The 17,696-nt window shown below is 39.1% G+C and overlaps 1 long non-coding RNA gene across 1 annotated transcript in view; it reads right to left on the bottom strand.

Annotated features, from left to right (window-relative positions):
* The window catches only part of LOC133247127 (uncharacterized), a 152,747-nt gene that overhangs the window by 60,289 nt on the left and 74,762 nt on the right, over positions 1-17,696 (bottom strand). Inside the window, exon 3 of the long non-coding RNA XR_009736266.1 lies at positions 7,603-7,718. This is a non-coding gene — a long non-coding RNA (uncharacterized LOC133247127). The remainder of the gene's footprint in view (positions 1-7,602; positions 7,719-17,696) is intronic.

Genomic DNA, 17,696 nt, shown 5'->3' on the forward strand with positions numbered 1-17,696 from the left:
ACTTGATGTTTTTTTTGCATTTTTTTCATTGAAAATATTTTAAAGGAATGTTAGCATTTTTTAAAAATACGATTGCATTAAGAGAATTATTCAGGTGAGCAGTTACAGTTATCTGATTTCATTACACATACCATAAATGATTTCTTTTGGCATGCCTGTTAATATGCACTGCTACCTTAAGAAAAGAAAATAAGAAGAAGATAATGTTTACTGATTAAAAAAACACAAACAATATTGAAAAAAAAAAAAGCACTCAAATAAAGGTGTAGGGAAGGTAGTCATAAACCTAGTATCTCTACCATTTCCCACTCAGAAAATCAGACCTGGTAATGAACTTCAATTGTTCCATTCAACTTTAGCTTGTAGCCATAATGAACCAAATTACTCTATAACCCTCATTAATGCTAAATAGCTCTCTAGCCTTTGGTTTCCTAAATAACTATCCACCCACAACTTGGCTAAGGACTTTCCTGAGTGCCTTTAGTAAATGAATGGTAGCATTCTTCAAAGGATTCTCAAAAAGCCAAAAATCATTTACTGTATTTGGACAAATACACTGGATGTCTGACAGGCCATGAGAATTCCTTACATCCATCAGTCTCTTATTTGGTCACCAATGTGCAGCATGTCAGTTAGATGGTCTCTGTAGGTGGAAGGAAGCCTTGTTGATCTCTGTAAAAGCCAGAAATTGCTGCTCCATAATCCCCAACTTACTGGCTGATTTTTATGCTGGAAGAACAGTGCCTATACATTTAAAGCAGCAAGATCTCTGCAGATTCAACAGAATGCTAAGTGAAACAGAGATGCTTTCATTGCAGACTATAATGAATCAGATACATGAGAAACATAAAATTTTTAAAAACTTAAGCCTAAATGTCAAATTGCAGAACAGCAACTCAACTTCTTTTACTATGTTTGATGGGAAAATGTTAGAACCAAATATTGGAATAATCATGCAGAAATCCAGAGTCAAATATATTCATTACTCATTGGTCTGCATATTACTAAAATAAACTCTAAAGTAAGCTTTAAATTTACTTTAGAGAATGTGTATATGATAATGAACCATGATTCATTAATCATGGCTCAGTTCATGATTTAGCAATGGCAAAAAAAATAGCCTACTACATCAGTAGCTCTGAATTTTACTTTCATTCATGGACCAATAATGATATTATTGATAGTGATATCAATACCACAATATCAATGGGGCTATTATGTATCTATTCAAATAAATGCCAAAGAATGTTCAAACTACTGCACAATTGCATTAATTTCACATGCTAGTAAAGCAATGCTCAAAATTCTCCAAGCCAGGCTTCAATAGTACGTGAACCATGAACTTCCAGATGTTCAAGCTGGATTTAGAAAAGGCAGAGAAACCAGAGATCAAATTGCCAACATCTGCCAGATCATCAAAAAAGCGAGAGTTCTGGAAAAACATCTATTTCTGCTTTATCGACTATGTCAAAGCGTTTGACTATGTGGATCACAGCAAACTGTGGAAAATTCTGAAAGAGATGGGAATACCAGACCACCTGACCTGCCTCCTGAGAAATCTGTATGCGGGTCAGGAAGCAACAGTTAGAACTGGACATGGAACAATAGACTGGTTCCAAATTGGGGAAGGAGTATGTCAAGGCTGTATATTGTCACCCTGCTTATTTAACTTATATGCAGAGTACAAAATGAGAAACGTTGGGCTGGAGGAAGTACAAGCTGGAATCAAGATTGCTATGAGAATTATATCAATTCTCATGTCAATATCAATAACCTCAGATATGCAGATGACACCACCCTTATGGCAGAAAGTGAAGAGGAACTAAAGAGCCTCTTGATGAAAGTGAAAGAGGAAAGTGAAAAAGCTGGCTTAAAAGTTAACATTCAGAAAACTAAGATCATGGCATCTGGTCCCATTACTTCATGGCAAGTAAATGGGGAAACAATGGAAACAGTGACAGACTTTATTTTCTTGGGCTCCAAAATCACTGCAGATGGTGACTGCAGTCATGAAATTAAAAGACACTTGCTCCTTGGAAGAAAAGCTATGACCAACCTAGACAGCATATTAAAAAGAAGAGATATTACTTTGCCAACAAAGGTCTGTTTAGTCAAAGCTATGGTTTTTCCAGTAGTCATGTATGGATGTGAGAGTTGGACTATAAAGAAAGTTGAGTGCCAAAGAATGGATGCTTTTGAATTGTGGTGTTGGTGAAGACTGAGAGCCCCTTGGACTGCAAGGAGATCCAACCAGTTAATCCTAAAGAAAATACGGCCTGAATATTCATTGGAAGGACTGATGCTGAAGCTGAAACTCCAATACTTTGGCCACCAGATGAGAAGAACTGACTCAATGGAAAAGACCCTGATGCCGGGAAAGATTGAAGGCAGGAGAAGAAGGGGACGACAGAGGATGAAATGGTTGGATGGCATCACCCACTCAATGGACATGAGTTTGAGCAAGCTCCAGGAGTTGGTGATGGACAAGGAAGCCTGGTGTGCTGCAGTCCATGGGGTTGCAAAGAGTCGGACACGACTGAGTGACTCGGCTGAACTGCTTCAGATAAAGATATTGGTATGAGTTATAGGCAATATGTTGTTGTTCAGTCATTAAATCATGTCTGACTCTTTGCAACCCCATGGACTACAATACGCCAGGCTTCCCTGTCCTTCACTATCTCCTGAAGTTTGCTCAAATTCACGTTCATTGGGTTGGTGATGCTATCCAACCATCTCATCCTCTCTCAAGGTATAGGAAAAAATGTGAAGTTACTTTCTATATAATCATGATTTTATGTCAGTGAGATATCCCAAGCAAATAATGAAAAATTTTACCAGTTTGGTTTCTGGATCAGGTATAAATTTGGTCAAACAAGTCTTATTAACACACAGGTTTTATAGCTGTATATAATTATGAGTTCTCAACTAAAGAAGTTAGAAGTGCTATCACTTCAATACTATTTTTCTAGAATGAAATATTGAATACAATGGCCTTTCTCAAGCTACAGACTTTTCCTCTCCTCTTACATTTTCATAGTGCTGTTTTTTTGTGTTTTTTTTTGGTCACTCTCCAGTTTGAATAATTCCCTGGGGTAGTTTCCTAAAGCTGCTGTAATGAATCCAGCTGCTAGCTGGATTGTTCAAGATAACAGGGATTTATCCTCTAGCAGCTCTGGAAGCCAAAAGTCAGAAATCAATGTGTAGGCAGGATTTGTTCCTTCCAGAGGCTCTAAGGGAGCACCATTCCATGCCTGGCCCCAGCTTCTGGTGACTGCTGGCAATCTTTTGTTTCTTATGGTGGTGTATTAATTCCCTTCTCTGGCTCTGTCTTCATATGACCCTCCTGTCTGTGTCTCTGTGTCTCAAATCTCCTTCTCTCTTTTTCTTTTAAGACTCCCATTGTTGGATTTAGGATCTTGGTTGACCTCATTTTGAGCCCCTTAATATGTCTGCAAAGACTCTTTTTCCAAGTGAGGCACAGTCACAGGTACTATGGGCCAGGACTTGAACACATATCTTTGAGAACCATTATTCCACTCACTGGGCTTCTTTGGTGACTGAGCAGTAAAGAATCGGCCTGCGAATGCAGGAGATGCAGGGATCCAATCTGTCTTGGAAGATCCCTGGAGAAGGAAATGGCAACCCACTCCAGTGTTCTTGCCTGGGAAAACCTGTGGATAGAGGAGCCTGGCAGGCTACAGTCCATCGGGCCAAAAAAGAGTCAGATATACTTAGCAACTAAACCACAACAAATCCACTCACTACACTCTCTAATGCTCTAGTTTCATGAGCTGGTTAAAGTCTAGCCCAAATTTTATCAGCAGAGAAGTAAGAGAATCAATCACAATGAAGTGAATTCATCATAAATTCAAATGAATTAAATGTTGATAATGGCATTTTGTTCTGAGGTTCCTCCTTCCTAATTTTTTCTTGTTAAAATGTGATAATAATATTAGATGGCAATTGTTTAAAAAACATTGGTGGGGGGGGGTTCACATTTTGGTAAAGACTGTCTTAATGTGATAAAGCTCCTAAACTGATTTCTTATTTTCAGGGAAGGATCTCAGTTGGCTCTACCTGGATTATGTGCCTTGCCCACACTTGAATCCGTCACTGTGACTAAGAGCGAGGTACTGTAATTCACCTACCTTGGGTCACATGGTCAGCAAGGAGGCTCATATGATAGGCCTATTGCTAGCGGGAGGTGTAGACAAAAATAAAAGGTACTGTTAATCCTCTGCTGTTGGGACACTGAGTATTACTAAAGGGCATCACAAGATCACTTTCTTTTGTGCCATACAAATTCATGGGATTCAGTCTCAGGGTCTCTGCTGATAGTTCATTGTTCTTTTGTCCATTTTGATATTGATTTTGTGCCTTCATTCACTGGGGACCTGCTGAGATGTGCTTGATGCTGGGGATATAACAATACGTAGTTCGCAGGCTCTTTCCACAGATACCTTGTGAACAAGAATGATTTTAAACATTTAATTAAAATATAACTACCCTTACTGGGGGATGGGAAAAGTACCATTTGCAGAGATAAAGAAATAACTAACCAAGTTTGGAATAGGTTAAGATTTACAAAGAAAAAGATAACTGTGGAGTGGGTCTTCCAGGCATAGACAATAAATGAGGTGTTAAAAGCCATGGGCGTTTGAAAGGGCAACATGTGTTTGCCCTTCAGGGTGGTTTGGAAAAAGGATGTGTGGTGGGGAGAGTGCAAAATGAAGCTAAAGCTTACAGAGTGGAAGCCTAATGTGCCGTGGATTGCATCTTTTAGCAAGCCTCTTAAATGTCTCTGCAGCCTCCAGATTCTCCCTATTTCAATCCTGAAAGTTGTTATCAAGTCATTCTTTTTAAAATTCGCTTTGCTCATTTTCCTGCTGAAAAGCTAGCATAGACATTCATGGCCTGAAAGTATACCTTCATTGTTGTGTTTTAGGGTTTATACAAGGGAAGCACTTAAGACAGCGCCTGGCACATGACAAGAGTCCACTTCATGTTAATTACTCTTGTGCTTGTTATTAGCCTGGCATTCCTGCACTCAGGCTATTCTAATTTTTTCTATCATTTTCTACTCTGTCCAAACCAGGCTTCTCACTGTTCTCCAGATATGCCGTGTTTCTTTCCACCTTTGTTGACCTTCTGTATTATCTTCATGGGTTGAAGTCTTAGCCATATTTCAGACTCTCACTCAAACATCACCCCATTTCCATTAGTCAAAAATTATTTTTCCTTTCTTCTCACAGGATTTTGCTTGAACTTAAATAACTACTATGTTGCTGCTGCTAAGTCACTTCAGTCGTGTCCGACTCTGTGCGACCCCATAGAAGGCAGCCCACAAGGCTCCCCCGTCCCTGGGATTCTCCAGGCAAGAACACTGGAGTGGGTTGCCATTTCCTTCTCCAATGCATGAAAGTGAAAAGTGAAAGTGAAGTCGCTTAGTTGTATCTGACTCTTAGCGACCCCATGGACTGCAGCCCACCAGGCTCCTCGGTCCATGGGATTTTCCAGGCAAGAGTACTGGAGTGGGGTTCCATTGCCTTCTCCACACTACTATGTTAAAGAACTGCATTTAACATAGAACCTTATATATAGTTATTTATGCATATGGCATTTTCTATATCTGCTTGGCTCTAATTGGTTCCTCTTTTTGATCTGTTTTTCTTCTACCAAGGAATATTACTGTAAATTTTTATGAGGGTCTTTTTAGTTGCCTTTTCTTATTGTGAAAGCCAATTATGGGTAGGTAGGATTGTCTTTAAGAGAGTCATGAAAAAATCTAACAATTTCTGTCTTTTATTTTAAAAACGTATAAATATTATTAATTTTTGCCTGAAATCTTTAATGCACCAAGACAAGAAAATGAAAAGAAGAGCAATGAACATTGCTCCTCCTTATAATATATAATATTATAACTAGAATTACTTGGAGGAGATATGATTATCTAATTGGAAATATCAATCCAGTTTTTTTGTGAGAATGAACTGAAAAACTATTGGGGTTATTAGAAACTTTAGTAAGGTAATCATGAACAGACAATACTTTTACAATATGCCTATTAAAAAATACATGTGTATATTTGTTTGGGGAGAAGACAATGACATGTAATAGATAGCACTAGCAACAGAAATAAAAAATGCTTGAGAGTAATTCCAAGAAATGTTTAGAACTATGAGAAGAAACAAACCCAAAAATTACTGAAGAAGGTGGAAGAAAACAAATAAATGAAAAAATATATCAAATTCCTTGGGATATCTTAATACTGTGAAACAAGCTTATCTCTAAATTTAAAACAAACTAAAATAAAATTTCAGTAGTTTTGTTATTTATTATCATTAGACCTTGAAAATGGTTCTAAGATTCATCTGTAGACTAGAGACTTTGAAAAAGGCCATTCCGGATGGGAATAGTCCTACTCACTATTTAAATCTATTACATTGCTGTATCTAGAATAACACAGAAAAGGTTCAGGGGCAGGGGCACAAATTAATAATTTAGAGGAGGAAGTCCAGAAATTGACTCAAGAAATTAAAGCATTTAATATAGTAACCATGCCTTTGTTATGACCAGTGCATTTTCTTGGCAAAACTCTCTTTGCCCTGCTTCATTCCGTATTCCAAGGCCAAATTTGCCTGTTACTCCAGGTGTTTCTTGACTTCCTACTTTTGCATTCCAGTCCCCTATAATGAGAAGGACATCTTTTCTGGGTGTTCTAAAAGGTCTTGTAGGTCTTCATAGAACTGTTCAACTTCACCTTCTTCAGCATTACTGGTTGGGGCATAGACTTGGATTATTGTGATATTGAATTGTTTGCCTTGGAAACGAACAGAGATCATTCTGTCGTTTTTGAGATTGCATCCAAGTACTGCATTTCGGACTCTTTTGTTGACCATGATGGCTACTCCATTTCTTCTAAGGGATTCCTGCCCACAGTAGTAGATATAATGGCCATCTGAGTTAAATTCACCCATTCCAGTCCATTTGAGTTCGCTGATTCCTAGAATGTCGACATTCACTCTTGCCATCTCTTGTTTGAACATTTCCAATTTGCCTTGATTCATGGACCTGACATTCCAGGTTCCTATGCAATATTGCTCTTTACAGCATCGGACCTTGCTTCTATCACCAGACACATCCACAGCTGGGTATTCTTTTTGCTTTGGCTCCATCCCTTCATTCTTTCTGGAGTTATTTCTCCACTGATCTCCAGTAGCATATTGGGCCCCTACTGACCTGGGTAGTTCCTCTTTCAGTATCCTATCATTTTGCCTTTTCATACTGTTCATGGGGTTCTCAAGGCAAGAATACTGAAGTGGTTTGCCATTCCCTTCTCCAGTGGACCACATTCTGTCACACCTCTCCACCATGACTCGCCCATTTTGGGTTGCCCCACAGGCATGGCTTAGTTTCATTGAGTTAGACAAGGTTGTGCTCCTAGTGTGATTAGATTGATTAGTTTTCTGTGAGTATGGTTTCAGTGTGCCTGCCCTCTGATGCCCTCTTGCAACACCTACCGTCTTACTTGGGTTTCTCTTACCTTGGGCGTGGGGTATCTCTTTACGGCTGCTTCAGCAAGGTGCAGCCGCTGCTCCTTACCTTGGATGAGGGGTATCACCTCACCACCGCCCTTCCTGACCTTCAACGTGGGATAGCTCCTCTAGGCCCTCCTGTGCCCGTGCATGCACGGCTCCTTGGACATGGGGTTGGTCCTCCTGGAAAAGACAGAGGAACCAGAGATCAAATTGCCAACATCTGCTGGATCATGGAAAAAGCAAGAGAGTTCCAGAAAAACATCTATTTCTGATTTATTGACTATGCCAAAGCCTTTGACTGTGTGGATCACAATAAACTGTGGAAAATTCTGAAAGAGAGGGGACTACCAGACCACCTGACCTGCCTCTTGAGAAATTTGTATGCAGGTCAGGAAGCAACAGTTAGAACTGGACATGGAACAACAGACTGGTTCCAAATAGGAAAAGGAGTACGTCAAGGCCGTATATTGTCACCCTGCTTATTTAACTTCTATGCAGAGTACATCATGAGAAACGCTGGGCTGGAAGAAGCAGAAGCTGGAATCAAGATTGCCGGGAGAAATATCAATAACCTCAGATATGCAGATGACACCACCCTTATGGCAGAAAGTGTAGAGAAACTAAAAAGCCTCTTGATGAAAGTGAAAGTGGAGAGTGAAAAAGTTTGCTTAAAGCTCAACATTCAGAAAATGAAGATCATGGCATCCGGTCCCATCACCTCATGGGAAATAGATGGGGATACAGTGGAAACAGTGTCAGACTTTATTTTTGGGGGCTCCAAAATCACAACAGATGGTGACTGCAGCCATGAAATTAAAAGACGCTTACTCCTTGGAAGGAAAGTTATGACCAACCTAGATAGCATATTCAAAAGCAGAGACATTACTTTGCCAACTAAGGTCTGTCTAGTCAAGGCTATGGTTATTCCAGTGGTCATGTATGGATGTGAGAGTTGGACTGTGAAGAAGGCTGAGCGCCAAAGAATTGATGGTTTTGAACTGTGGTGTTGTTGAAGACTCTTGAGAGTCCCTTGGACTGCAAGGAGATCCAACCAGTCCATTCTGAAGGAGATCAGCCCTGGGATTTCTTTGGAAGGAATGATGCTGAAGCTGAAACTCCAGTACTTTGGCCACCTCATGGGAAGAGTTGACTCATTGGAAAAGACTCTGATGCTGGGAGGGATTGGGGGCAGGAGGAGAAGGGGAGGACAGAGGATGAGATGGCTGGATGGCATCACTGACTCGATGGACGTGAGTCTGAGTGAACTCCGGGAGTTGGTGATGGACATGGAGGCCTGGCATGCTACGATTCATGGGGTTGCAAAGAGTCAGACATGACTGAATGAGTGAACTGAACTGAACTGAACTGAACCATGACTTTTACAATGAACAAAGGAAAGGTGGCATTGGGACCACTGGCTAACTTTGGGAAAAAATGAGGTTATAGCACCAGAACACAGTTTGGCTATCTTCTAAATAATTAGTGGTTTAAAGTGATGACAACCACTTTATTAGCTCTCACAGTTTATGTGGGTCAGAAATTTGGGAAGGACGCCGTTGAGTTGGTCTGGCTCAGGTTCGCTTATGCAGTTTCGGTCAGTGGTACTTGGAGCTGAAAGAGCTCGGTATTGAAGCAACTGGGCTCTGGCTGAGCATCTCCAGTCTCGGGGCCTCTTGATGTGATTCCTCCTTATGCACTACTTTGGGTTTCCTCACAGCACGGAAGTCTCAAGGACCAAGATCGCTTACCTTTCTTAAAATTGAAGTTTAATTGGTGTACAATATTATATAAGTTACTGAGGCACAGTATAATGGTTCACCATTTTTAAAGGTTATATTCAAATTACAGCTATTATGAAATATTGGCTATAGTCTCCATTTATACAATATATCCTTGTAACTAATTTTGTACTTTATAGTTTGTACCTCTGAATCTCATACCCCTCTATTGCCTCTCCCGCCTGCCCAATTCCCACTGGTAATCACTAGTTTGTTCCCTGTATCAGTGAGTCTGCTTCTTTTTTGTTATATTCACTCATTTGTTATATTTTTTAGATTCCACATGTAAGTAGTATTATATAGTATTTGTGTTTTTATGTCTGACTTATTTTACTCAGCACAATGCCCTTCAAGCCCACTCATGTTGCTGCAAATGGCCAAATGGCAGCAATTTTATTATTTTTCATGGCTGGGTAATATTGTTTGTGTCTGTGTGTGTGTGTATGTGTAACATTTTTATCCATTCATCTGTTGATGGACACTTAGATTGCTTCCTTAAAAATTTCAAATTTTTTGGCATAAAGAATTATTTATTGACATTAAAATTGTATCCGTCAGTGTACTCTAAGGGTATTTTCACACTGTGGAAGTTAAGCTGGCATTTTAGTGATTATAGAATTTTAGACTACTATAATGACAGGTAACATAGATTTTTCCTTGCACTGGGAACATATTTTAACCTTAAGGGTCGACATGTAATGGCCACTCCTGGCCACTTACCCCCACTGTTCAAATCATGCTGACATATAAATCAGTGACTGGAGATGCTTTTTAAAAATTGTTGCTGTTGTTCAGTTGCTAAGTCATGTCCAGCTCTTTGTGACCCCGTGAACTACGGCATGCCAGGCTTCTCTGTCCTTCACTGTCTCCCGGAGCTTGCTCAAACTCATGTGCATTGACTCAGTGATGCCATCTAAACCCCTCATTCTCTGTCATCCCCTTCTCCTGCTTTCAGGCTTTCCCAGCATCAGGGTCTTTTCCAATGAGTTGGCTCCTTGCATCAGGTGGCCAAAGTATCAGCTTTAGCATCAGTCCTTTCAATGAATACTCAGGGTTGATGTCCTTTAGGATTTGCTGGTTTTATCTCCTTGCTGTTCAAGGGACTCTCAAGAGTCTTCTCCAGCACCACAGTTCAGAGACATCAATTTTTCGGCACTTAGCCTTCTTTATTAAGGTCCAACTCTCACATTCATAGATGCGAGTGGATTTTCACATGAGTGGATTTCCCGGTGACTCAAATGGTAAAGAATCCACCTTCAATGCAGAAGTCCCACATTCAATCCCTGAGTCAGGAAGATCCCCTGAGAAGGGAATGGCAACCCACTCCAGTGTTCTTGCCTGGGAAATTCCATGGACATAGGAGCTTGGCGGGCTACAGTCCATGGGGTTGCAGAGTCAGACATGACTGAACAACTAACACTTCACTCGTATTTGTACCTGACTACTGGAAAAACCATAGCTTTTACTATATGGACCTTTACTGGCAAAATGATGTCTCTGCTTTTTAATATGCTGTCTAGTTTATCATAGCTTATTTTCCAAGGAGCAACTGTCTTTTAATTTTGTGGCTGCAGTCACTATCCACAGTGATTTTGGAGCCCAAGAAAATAAAATCTGTCACTGTTTCCACTTTTTCCCCATCTATTTTTTTTAATATCCCTGGTTTATTAAGATTAATAATTGGTTACATTGAATTCCTTAAAAATATTTAGGATTGTACTTTAAGTTAAAAAGATGAACATGAATGTTTTCTTGAATATGAAACTATGTAGCATATCAGTTTAAAAACAAAGTAATTATTTTAAATGAGACTGACATTTGTTTTAATTGTGGAATAAAAGAAAAAAATGTTTGGAAGGCTCTAGGTATGAGCATTTCTATTTTCAGTTCACCAGAGCTGTAAAAGTTATTAGACTATGTTCAGACTGCTAACACATTGGCTGAAGTCTTAAGAGAAAGTATTACAGCAAGCAAGACAGGAGTTGAATTGCCTCTGGTGACTGAGAAGTCACTTAGTTATCACAACATAGTTTACCACATTCTGTTGGTTAACACTGAAATACAAGCCCATCGAGATTCAAGGGTAGGGGCCATAGACTCAGTTTCTTGATGGAAGATTGTCAATGTCATTATAAGCAGAGCACGTGGGATGGGAGACATTGTTCCCATCATCTTTGGAAAATACAGTCTGCCACATTCTGTCACATCTTGCTGACAGGAACTTCATGGAATAATCTGGGGAAAGTCTCCCCATCTCTCTACTCTGAGAGCCAGCATCATAAATCTATGATTTTCAGACTTTAGCACATGTCAGAATCACCTAGAGGGTTTCTTTTTTTTTTTTTAATTTTATTTTATTTTTAAACTTTACATAATTGTATTAGTTTTGCCAAATATCAAAATGAATCCACCACAGGTATACATGTGTTCCCCATCCTGAACCCTCCTCCCTCTTCCCTCCCCATACCATCCCTCTGGGTCGTCCCAGTGCACTAGCCCCAAGCATCCAGTATCGTGCATCGAACCTGGACTGGCAACTCGTTTCTTACATGATATTTTACATGTTACAATGTCATTCTCCCAAATCTTCCCACCCTCTCCCTCTCCCACAGAGTCCATAAGACTGTTCTATACATCAGTGTCTCTTTTGCTGTCTCGTACACAGGGTTATTGTTACCATCTTTCTAAATTCCATATATATGCGTTAGAATACTGTATTTATGTTTTTCCTTCTGGCTTACTTCACTCTGTATAATAGGCTCCAGTTTCATCCACCTCATTAGAACTGATTCAAATGTATTCTTTTTAATGGCTGAGTAATACTCCATTGTGTATATGTACCACAGCTTTCTTATCCATTCATCTGCTGATGGACATCTAGGTTGCTTCCATGTCTTGGCTATTATAAACAGTGCTGCGATGAACATTGGGGTACACGTGTCTCTTTCCCTTCTGGTTTCCTCAGTGTGTATGCCCAGCAGTGGGGTTGCTGGATCATAAGGCAGTTCTATTTCCAGTTTTTTAAGGAACCTCCACACTGTTCTCCATAGTGGCTGTACTAGTTTGCATTCCCACCAACAGTGTAAGAGGGTTCCCTTTTCTCCACACCCTCTCCAGCATTTATTATTTGTAGACTTTTGGATCGCAGCCATTCTGACTGGTGTGATATGGTACCTCATAGTGGTTTTGATTTGCATTTCTCTGATAATGAGTGATGTTGAGCATCTTTTCATGTGTTTGTTAGCCATCTGTATGTCTTTTTTGGAGAAATGTCTATTTAGTTCTTTGGCCCATTTTTTGATTGGGTCGTTTATTTTTCTGGAGTTGAGCTGTAGGAGTTGCTTGTATATTTTTGAGATTAGTTGTTTGTCGGTTGCTTCATTTGCTATTATTTTCTCCCATTCTGAAGGCTGTCTTTTCACCTTGCTAATAGTTTCCTTTGATGTGCAGAAGCTTTTAAGGTTAATTAGGTCCCATTTGTTTATTTTTGTTTTTATTTCCAATATTCTGGGAGGTGGGTCATAGAGGATCCTGCTGTGATGTATGTCGGAGAGTGTTTTGCCTATGTTCTCCTCTAGGAGTTTTATAGTTTCTGGTCTTACGTTTAGATCTTTAATCCATTTTGAGTTTATTTTTGTGTATGGTGTTAGAAAGTGGTCCAGTTTCATTCTTTTACAAGTGGTTGACCAGATTTCCCAGCACCACTTGTTAAAGAGATTGTCTTTAATCCATTGTATATTCTTGCCTCCTTTGTCGAAGATAAGGTGTCCATATGTGCGTGGATTTATCTCTGGGCTTTCTATTTTATTCCATTGATCAATATTTCTGTCTTTGTGCCAGTACCATACTGTCTTGATAACTGTGGCTTTGTAGTAGAGCCTGAAGTCAGGTAGGTTGATTCCTCCAGTTCCATTCTTCTTTCTCAAGATCGCTTTGGCTATTCGAGGTTTTTTGTATTTCCATACAAACTGCGAAATTATTTGTTCTAGCTCTGTGAAGAATACTGTTGGTAGCTTGATAGGGATTGCGTTGAATGTATAAATTGCTTTGGGTAGTATACTCATTTTCACTATATTGATTCTTCCAATCCATGAACATGGTATATTTCTCCATCTATTAGTGTCCTCTTTGATTTCGTTCACCAGTGTTTTATAGTTTTCTATATATAGGTCTTTAGTTTCTTTAGGTAGATATATTCCTAAGTATTTTATTCTTTCTGTTGCAGTGGTGAATGGAATTGTTTCCTTAATTTCTCTTTCTGTTTTCTCATTATTAGTGTATAGGAATGCAAGGGATTTCTGTGTGTTGATTTTATATCCTGCAACTTTACTGTAGTCATTGATTATTTCTAGTAATTTTCTGGTGGACTCTTTAGGGTTTTCTATGTAGAGGATCATGTCATCTGCAAATAATGAGAGTTTTACTTCTTCTTTTCCAATTTGGATTCCTTTTATTTCTTTTTCTGCTCTGATTGCTGTGGCCAAAACTTCCAAAACTATGTTGAATAGTAATGGTGAAAGTGGGCACCCTTGTCTTGTTCCTGACTTTAGAGGAAATGCTTTCAATTTTTCACCATTGAGGATAATGTTTGCAGTGGGTTTGTCATATATAGCTTTTATTATGTTGAGGTATGTTCCTTCTATTCCTGCTTTCTGGAGAGTTCTTATCATAAATGGATGTTGAATTTTGTCAAAGGCTTTCTCTGCATCTATTGAGATAATCATATGGTTTTTATTTTTCAATTTGTTAATGTGGTGTATTACATTGATTGATTTGCGGATATTGAAGAATCCTTGCATCCCTGGGATAAAGCCCACTTGATCATGGTGTATGATCTTTTTAATGTGTTGTTGGATTCTGATTGCTAGAATTTTGTTAAGGATTTTTGCATCTATGTTCATCAGTGATATTGGCCTGTAGTTTTCTTTTTTTGTGGGATCTTTGTCAGGTTTTGGTATTAGGGTGATGGTGGCCTCATAGAATGAGTTTGGAAGTTTACCTTCCTCTGCAATTTTCTGGAAGAGTTTGAGCAGGATAGGTGTTAGCTCTTCTCTAAATTTTTGGTAGAATTCAGCTGTGAAGCCGTCTGGACCGGGGCTTTTGTTTGCTGGAAGATTTTTGATTACAGTTTCAATTTCCATGCTTGTGATGGGTCTGTTAAGATTTTCTATTTCTTCCTGGTCCAGTTTTGGAAAGTTGTACTTTTCTAAGAATTTGTCCATTTCTTCCACGTTGTCCATTTTATTGGCATATAATTGTTGATAGTACTCTCTTATGATCCTTTGTATTTCTGTGTTGTCTGTTGTGATCTCTCCATTTTCGTTTCTAATTTTGTTGATTTGATTTTTCTCACTTTGTTTCTTGATGAGTCTGGCTAATGGTTTGTCAATTTTATTTATCCTTTCAAAGAACCAGCTTTTGGTTTTGTTGATTTTTGCTATGGTCTCTTTTGTTTCTTTTGCATTTATTTCTGCTCTAAGTTTTAAGATTTCTTTCTTTCTACTAACCCTGGGGTTCTTCATTTCTTCCTTTTCTAGTTGCTTTAGGTGTAGAGTTAGGTTATTTATTTGACTTTTTTCTTGTTTCTTGAGGTGTGCCTGTATTGCTATGAACTTTCCCCTTAGGACTGCTTTTACCGTGTCCCACAGGTTTTGGGTTGTTGTGTTTTCATTTTCATTCATTTCTATGCAAATTTTGATTTCTTTTTTGATTTCTTCTGTGATTTGTTGGTTATTCAGCAGCGTGTTGTTCAGCCTCCATATGTTGGAATTTTTAATAGTTTTTATCCTGTAATTGAGATCTAATCTTACTGCATTGTGGTCAGAAAAAATGCTTGGAATGATTTCTATCTTTTTGAATTTACCAAGGCTAGCTTTATGGCCCAGGATGTGATCTATCCTGGAGAAGGTTCCATGTGCGCTTGAGAAAAAGGTGAAATTCATTGTTTTGGGATGAAATGACCTATAGATATCAATTAGGTCTAACTGGTCTATTGTATCGTTTAAAGTTTGTGTTTCCTTGTTAATTTTCTGTTTAGTTGATCTATCCATAGGTGTAAGTGGGGTATTAAAGTCTCCCACTATTATTGTGTTATTGTTAATTTCTCCTTTCATACTTGTTAGCATTTGTCTTACGTACTGTGGTGCTCCCGTGTTGGGTGCATATATATTTATAATTGTTATATCTTCTTCTTGGATTGATCCTTTGATCATTATGTAGTGACCTTCTTTGTCTCTTTTCACAGCCTTTGTTTTAAAGTCTATTTTATCTGATATGAGTATTGCTACTCCTGCTTTCTTTTGGTCCCTATTTGCATGGAAAATCTTTTTCCAGCCCTTCACTTTCAGTCTGTATGTGTCCCCTGTTTTGAGGTGGGTCTCTTGTAGACAACATATGTAGGGGTCTTGTTTTTGTATCCATTCAGCCAGTCTTTGTCTTTTGGTTGGGGCATTCAACCCATTTACGTTTAAGGTAATTACTGATAAGTATGTTCCCGCTGCCATTTACTTTATTGTTTTGGGTTCGAGTTTATACACCGTTTTTGTGTTTCCTGTCTAGAGAATATCCTTTAGTATTTGTTGGAGAGCTGGTTTGGTAGTGCAGAATTCTCTCAGCTTTTGCTTGTCTGAAAAGCTTTTGATTTCTCCTTCATACTTGAATGAGATCCTTGCTGGGTACAATAATCTGGGCTGTAGGTTATTTTCTTTCATCATTTTAAGTATGTCTTGCCATTCCCTCCTGGCTTGAAGAGTTTCTATTGAAAGATCAGCTGTTATCCTTATGGGAATTCCCTTGTGTGTTATTTGTTGTTTTTCCCTTGCTGCTTTTAATATTTGTTCTTTGTGTTTGATCTTTGTTAATTTGATTAATATGTGTCTTGGGGTGTTTCTCCTTGGGTTTATCCTGTTTGGTACTCTCTGGGTTTCTTGGGCTTGGGTGATTATTTCCTTCCCCATTTTAGGGAAGTTTTCCACTATTATCTCCTCAAGTATTTTCTCATGGTCTTTCTTTTTGTCTTCTTCTTCTGGAACCCCTATGATTCGAATGTTGTAGCGTTTAATATTGTCCTGGAGGTCTCTGAGATTGTCCTCATTTCTTTTAATTCGTTTTTCTTTTATCCCCTCTGATTCATTTATTTCTACCATTCTATCTTCTAATTCACTAATCCTGTCTTCTGCCTCTGTTATTCTACTATTTGTTGCCTCCAGAGTGTTTTTAATTTCACTTATTGCATTATTCATTATATATTGACTCTTTTTTATTTCTTCTAGGTCCTTGTTAAACCTTTCTTGCATCTTCTCAATCCTTGTCTCCAGGCTATTTATCTGTGATTCCATTTTAGTTTCAAGATTTTGGATCAATTTCACTATCATTATTCGGAATTCTTTATCAGGTAGATTCCCTATCTCTTCCTCTTTTGTTTGGTTTGGTGGGCATTTATCCTGTTCCTTTATCTGCTGAGTATTCCTCTGTCTCTTCATCTTGTTTAAATTGCTGAGTTTGGGGTGTCCTTTCTGTATTCTGGCAGTTTGTGGAGTTCTCTTTATTGTGGTGTTTCCTCGCTGTGTGTGGGTTTGTACAGGTGGCTTGTCAAGGTTTCCTGGTTAGGGAAGCTTGTGTCGGTGTTCTGGTGGGTGGAGCTGTATTTCTTCTCTCTGGAGTGCAATGAAATGTCCAGTAATGAGTTATGAGATGTCTATAGTTTTGGGGTGACTTTGGGCAGCCTGTATCTTGAAGCTCAGGGCTGTGTTCCTTTGTTGCTGGAGAATTTGCTTGGTATGTCTTGCCCTGGAACTTATTGGCCCTTGTGTGGTGCTTGGTTTCAGTGTCGGTATGGAGGCATTTGATGAGCTCCTGTGAATGAATGCTCCTTGGAGTCAGGAGTTCCCTGGAGTCAGGGTTTGGACTTAAGTCTCCTGCTTCCGATTATCGGTCTTATTTTTACAGTAGTTTCAAAACTTCTCCTTCTATACAGCACCATTGATAAAACATCTACATTAAAGATGATAAGTTTCTCTACAGTGAGGGTCACTCAGAGAGGTTCACAGGGTTACATGGAGAAGAGAAGAGGGAGGAGGGAGTTAGAGGTGACCCAAATGAGATGAGGTGAATCAATAGTGGAGAGAGTGGGCTAGCCAGTAGTCACTTCCTTATGTGCACTCCACAACTGGACCACTCAGAGATGTTCACGGGGTTATACAGAGAAGAGAAGAAGGAGGAAGGTAACAGAGGTGGCCAGAAGGATAAAAGGGGGGAATGAAAAGGAGGGAGACAGATCCAGCCAGTAATCAGTTCCCTAAGTGTTCTCCACCGTCTGGAACACACAGAAATTCACAGAGTTGGGTAGAGTAGAGAGGGGTTAGGGAGGAGACACAGGCGA

This window comes from Bos javanicus, chromosome 5 (genome assembly GCF_032452875.1).
Source record: "Bos javanicus breed banteng chromosome 5, ARS-OSU_banteng_1.0, whole genome shotgun sequence".
Classification (NCBI taxonomy): Eukaryota; Metazoa; Chordata; class Mammalia; order Artiodactyla; family Bovidae; genus Bos; species Bos javanicus.